The sequence below is a fragment of the Gymnodraco acuticeps genome, unplaced genomic scaffold (assembly GCF_902827175.1).
Source record: "Gymnodraco acuticeps unplaced genomic scaffold, fGymAcu1.1, whole genome shotgun sequence".
Classification (NCBI taxonomy): domain Eukaryota; kingdom Metazoa; phylum Chordata; class Actinopteri; order Perciformes; family Bathydraconidae; genus Gymnodraco; species Gymnodraco acuticeps.
In genome coordinates this window covers 220012-225992 of record NW_022990943.1, presented here as the reverse complement: position 1 = coordinate 225992, position 5981 = coordinate 220012, and positions in this window count along the sequence as shown.

The following is a 5981-nucleotide window of genomic DNA, read 5'->3' as shown; positions in this document are numbered from 1 at the left end:
TGCTCCCGCTCCCGGTAACATAGGGTTTGATTGCAGTAGCGCTAGATCGTTGTATTACTGCTCCTAGTACTAGACTCCTAGCACTAGGATGATATGCAAAGAACATCTTCACTGCGGGTGCTGTGTGCTCTGCATGTGCGGTTAATACTGTAACCATGGCCTACGGTTCTATGCGGGCTGTTCTCTTTCTTAGAAGCTAATTATCTGGTCTTAACATTGTGTTCTGACTTGGTGGCTTGATTGTTAGCAGCAGCCGCTTGGCTAACACCTTGCATGTACTGTTAAGCTTCATTATTTAACTCAGCCGGTGAGGGCAGTGCTCTCGCTCCCGGTAAACGCATGGTATGGTTGCAGTAGCACTATATCGTTGTATTTACTGCTCCTAGTACTAGACTCCTAGTACTAGACTCCTAGCACTAGGACGATATGCAGAGAACAATCTTCACTGTGTGTGCTGTGTGCTCTGCATGTGTGGCCATTAAGGAGGATTTCATCCTCCCAATATTATATTATCTAGTGGGCAGCCGTTTGGCTGACACTTTTAGGCACCGGCCACAGTTACTACTGTAACTACGGTTCCAAGCCGTGTAAGTACTGGCCATAGTTACTACTGTAACTACGGTTTTAAGCCGTAAGTACTGGCCATAGTTACTACTGTAACTACGGTTCCAAGCCGTGCAAGTACTGGCCATAGTCAATACCGTAACTACGGCTCTATGCTGTGTAAGTACTGGCCATAGTTACTACTGTAACTACGGTTCTATTTCGTCCCTACTGACCGCCAGAGGCGGTGCTTTAGCACTGGATGTGTCCATCGCGCGCATGCGCAGCTCGAGTACCAATACCAACAAAGTCACCTGTGACCCACGTGACACCGGCTATATCAGCCGGTGTCGTCAGTGGATCTGTTCCTTTCATCTTCTCGCTGCGCGAGAGTACCGTGGCTAAATTTTTTGTAGCCTACAGCGTTCGTTCGGTTGGAATATTTGTTAAGGATTCTCTGCAAACAGCTGGCTGCGTGCAGCTTTGCGACTCATCCAGTCGGGGCCGCGGGTTTACCCGTCCTCCAGGAGCTGTGGCTGGCTGCGCAGAGACTTCGTTCGAACAGGTTGGTGTCGGCTTGGTTGGTGATGGCAGTGTTTTCGCTCCCTCTCCCAGCCTAGTTGTCCCGTTACTGTCTGTTTTGCTTTTTGGGCTTGAACTTTTATGGTGACGGAGGTGTTTCCGCTCCCTCTCCCAGGAGTTGCCCTTGCTGTGCTTTTGTACTTATTCTGCAAACTTCATTAGCATTGAGCTAGTTAGCAGTAGCGCTGCAGCCACTCGGCTGACGCCGTGTTAAGCACCGGAGTTTCCCGTGCTGTTTTTTCTTTAGAAGCCAGTTTCTGGTCTTAGCTTGTGTAAAGCTTCTTGATTTGGGGTGTAGCTACATCCCCTTTATTTGTTCGGCGAGTAGCAGCACCGCTCTACTCTTCCCGTTCAGCAGGTAGGCATTCGTCTTTAATTTAACCAGTGAAGGTAGTGCTCTCGCCCCCGCTCCTGGTAGACGCTAAACTACTTTGTTTATTCCTTTAAGCAGGTAGCTGGTGAAGGCTGTGCTCTCGCACCCGCTCCCGGTTACGCTGCATCTGGCACTCGTGTTTAATTTAACCAGTGAAGGCAGTGTTCTCGCCCCCGCTCCTGGTAGACGCTAAACTGCCTCGTTTATTCCGTTAAGCAGGTAGCCGGTGAAGGCTGTGTTCCCGCACCCGCTCCCGGTTACGCTGCATCTGGCGTTCGTCTCTAACTCAACCAGTGAAGGCAGTTCTCGCCCCCGCTCCTGGTAGACGCCAAACTGCCTCGTTTTTCCGTTAAGCAGGTAGCCGGTGAAGGCTGTGTTCCCGCACCTGCTGCCGGTTACGCTGCATCTGGCATTCGTCCAGTGCTGGAATTGGGCCGGTACTCACCGGTACGCAGTACCGGCACTTCTGGTTCTGACCCATGGAGTACCGGCACTTCTTGCTCAGTACCGGCATGCTGGCGGTACTCCGGTACTCATGCACCGTGCCAGTACTCAACACTCTCCCGCCGTTCTTATTATACATCCATATATATATATACAGCCGCCCGGTACTCAGTAGATGCGTCATGAGGTGCCGAACGGACATTCTCATCGCTCTAACCGCTGGAGTTTCACAGCGGCTGTCAGCTGTTTACTCCTGTCATTCAAACAGAACGTGCTGGAGAGGGGGCGGGGCTTATCTTCTCCATGTAAATACTGTGGTGGAAACGACTATGTCAAAATTAACCTATTTGACCGTGATTTAATAGTAATACACGTTTCAAAATAATAATAATAATAATAATGCCGAAGTAACAACATACTGAAAACTGTTAGTAAAACCATGTTTTAATGCTTTACAATTTACATACCTAGATGCACGTGTGTTGTGTTTATGCAGTGCAACTCCCACCTATGGCTATGGCTATGTAGAGTGATAGAACAGAGCAGGCACGCCCCCGAGAGAAGGAAAGCAAGTCACGTCACAAATTAGCATTTCTAAAATGTTAGCGTGGATTAATAAAAGTGCAAAAAGACAGCGGTTGTCGCCGGAAGAAACTTCAAATACAGAGAATGCTGTGCCTGTGTTGTAAATTGTGTCTGATGGGGAGCTTTCTTTGGTTGATCCTCCTGCTCCAAGTTCTAGTGCATTAGCATTAGCACTAGCTCCGCCGCCTCCTCCAGAGCCTCTAACGTTAGCTGCTGCTGGCTCAACTGCCACCACCAACACCGGGCAAAGCGATGCACCTGACTGCTGGACAACGGACCAGGTGCAATATTTTTGCAAGACCAATGCATGGCTCCTTCTTAAAGATAAGAAGCTAGGATGTCGGATATGCAGAGATGTCAAATCTTTGGGAATACACACTGGACAAGGACTGAAACTGTCAACTGAATGGGGGTGAGTGTGCAGTGTCTCATTTCGGTGTTGACAAGGGCAAACAACAAGCTAGCCTGAGAAAAAAAATCAAAGAACATAAAGAATCACAAGCCCATGTAAAAGCTGCTGACATCCTTACATCTGCTTCATGTGAAACTATTCAACATCAAGTGCAGTCTATGCATAAATCTGAATTAGACACCACTATCAGAGTTTTTCGAACGGCATATAAAATTGGCAAACATAGCCGGCCATTCACAGACATGCCAATTGATTTGAATGTACAGAAACTGAATGGGCTGAACGTGGGCAGGGTTTTGCACTCCAATAAAACCTGTGGCGAAATCATCGACCACATAGCTCATGAGCTGAAGAAAAAAATGGCAAAAGACATTACAGAAAACCAAAGAAAACTCTGTGTTTTGGTCGATGAATCTACCACTATTAGTGGTAAAACGGTGCTTGTTGTGTGTCTACGCTCAGCATTAGCTGATGCTGAGCCCGAAACGTTTTTTTGGGAGCTGATCGAGTTGGATGGAACAACGGCTGATGACATCACAAAGGCGTTAATTGAGTGTCTTGGAAGAGATTTTAACGAGGACTTTTTAGGTCAGTGTTTCGTTTCTTTTGCATGTGATGGGGCTTCAGTCATGCTAGGGAAGAGAACAGGCGTTGCTACCCAGTTGTGTAGTAAATTCCCAAGCCTGTTTGTCTGACACTGCTCCAATCATCGTCTAGAGCTGGCAGTTGGGGATGTGGTCAAGGAGGTCTCAGGGCTCAATCATTTCCAGATCTTTTTTGACAAACTCTATTCCTTGTTCCATGCCTCCCCCAAAAATCAGAGGCAGTTAGCGCAGTGTGCGCAAGCAGTCGGACAGCGTCTCCTGGTGATAGGGCGTGTTTTGTCCATCCACTGGGTGGCTTCAAGTGAAAGGAGCGTCAGAGCAGTCTGGGAAAACTACCGAGTGCTTCATGATCACTTCACAAATGCTGCAAACGACACGAGCAGGGATTCCAGAGACAGAGCAAAGTACAAGGGCCTGGATGATGTGCTCACATCTGCAACGTTTGTCAGCAATCTGGGACTGATGTACGATGCGCTCACAGAGATCAGCGACCTCTCTCGGCAACTCCAAAAAAGAGAGATGACACTGCCTACAGCAGATAGGCTCTTAACTCGAGAAATACGAGTTTTTGAATCCATGGTCACCATGCCTGGCCCACACATGACTACAGTTCATACAGCTCTAGCTGAGAAGTCCTTCAAGGGTATTGCCCTGCGTGAGAATGGCAGGCTTGTACAGATTCATGCAGGTCAGTTTTTCCGCAGTATGGTAGAGAATCTGAGACACAGAATGACTTCCACAACCTCCTCTCATGTCAGCACAAGAGAAATCCCATTACATGGCCGGGAGGCCCGGGACAATCAGCTAATCCAGGACATGAAAGTTATCCATCCTGGAAGTTGGCCTGAAGAGGAGTTAGACGTACGGTATGGGGACGTAGAGGTGCTACGTTTGTGCGAAGTGCTGAAAGTGGACAGAAGAGAGACTGTTCAGGGCTTTCGCGAATACAAGGAAACCAGGGCATCCCGTACACCTGCTGCCATGGAGCCTCTACTGAAAGCAGTCCGAACCATCGCTGTCTCCACTAGTGAGTGTGAGCGGGCATTCAGCTGCATGAACGATATCCTTACTGCAAAAAGGAATGCTCTCTCTGTCAGCCGACTGTCCAGCCTGGTTTTCATTAAATGTAATGGACCATCACTAGGACAGTTCAATCCGGAACAGTATGTGAGGTCCTGGCTGGCAAAGGGAAGGAGAAGTGCTGATGAAAGAGCCTGTCCAGCTCCAGCCCCTGATACTGATGTCCCCAAGGCCTTCTGGAGCCTTTTCTAACAATGTGAAGTATATTGCAAAGCAGCTCACCCAGTGAGAAGACTTTTGGCATAATGTGCCGATTTGTACAGATCCTGGAGATAGAAGGACTTCAGACCAACCAGGGAGTTATCTGATCAGCTTGGTGTTCAATGTAACTCTTTACCATGGCTCAGACTTTGTTACTTGCAGTTACAGTTTCTCATTTTAGATTGTGCAAATTTTGCATTTGTTTTTACATGTTCTTTGTTCATGCTCTTTATCATTTTTCTGAGTTGGAAAGTTAGATTGCATCATAGTTTACTTTATACATATTTGTATTCTTCAGTGGTGAAGTATATTGCAAAGCAGCTCAGCCATGTGAGAAGACTTTTGGAACTTTTTCGTTTTTTCGTTTTCTGAGTTGGAAAGTTAGATTGCATTCAAAATGTACAGAAATACTTAATTTTGTTAAAGCTTTTTATAAAAAATGCTTCTGACCAGAGCTTTGTTTCCTTGTCATTAATGTTGAACACCACCAGAGGGGCTCTCACCTGAAAGGTCTCTGCTTCATGTGTCTTCAGCAGAAGATCTAGACTTTGATTGCTATATTTTCAGTTAATATTGACCTTACTGAGCTTTAGCCATATCCGCTGCCTATCATAAAAAATGTTAAGTACAGTGAACCTTTCTAAAATATACAGTAGTAAAGAGACAAACCCACCAGCATTATAGTAGCCACATTCTTGTTTGTGGGCTGTATATATAAAATTGACTTGAAAAAGTTGCTGATTTTAGAGTACTGGCACCTTTTTCATTCCAATTCAAGCACTGCATTCGTCTCTAACTCAACCAGTGAAGGCAGTGTTTTCGCCCCCGCTCCTGGTAGGCGCTGAACTGCCTTGTTTTTCTGTTAAGCAGGTAGCTGGTGAAGGCTGTGTTCCCGCACCCGCTCCCGGTTACGCTGCATCTGGCATTCGTCTCTAACTCAACCAGTGAAGTCAGTGTTTTCGCCCCCGCTCCTGGTAGACGCTGAACTGCCTTGTTTTTCTGTTAAGCAGGTAGCTGGTGAAGGCTGTGTTCCCGCACCCGCTCCCGGTTACGCTGCATCTGGCATTCGTCTCTAACTCAACCAGTGAAGGCAGTGTTCTCGCCCCCGCTCCTGGTAGACGCTTCCTGGGCACCATCATCGCTCAGGAACTCAACA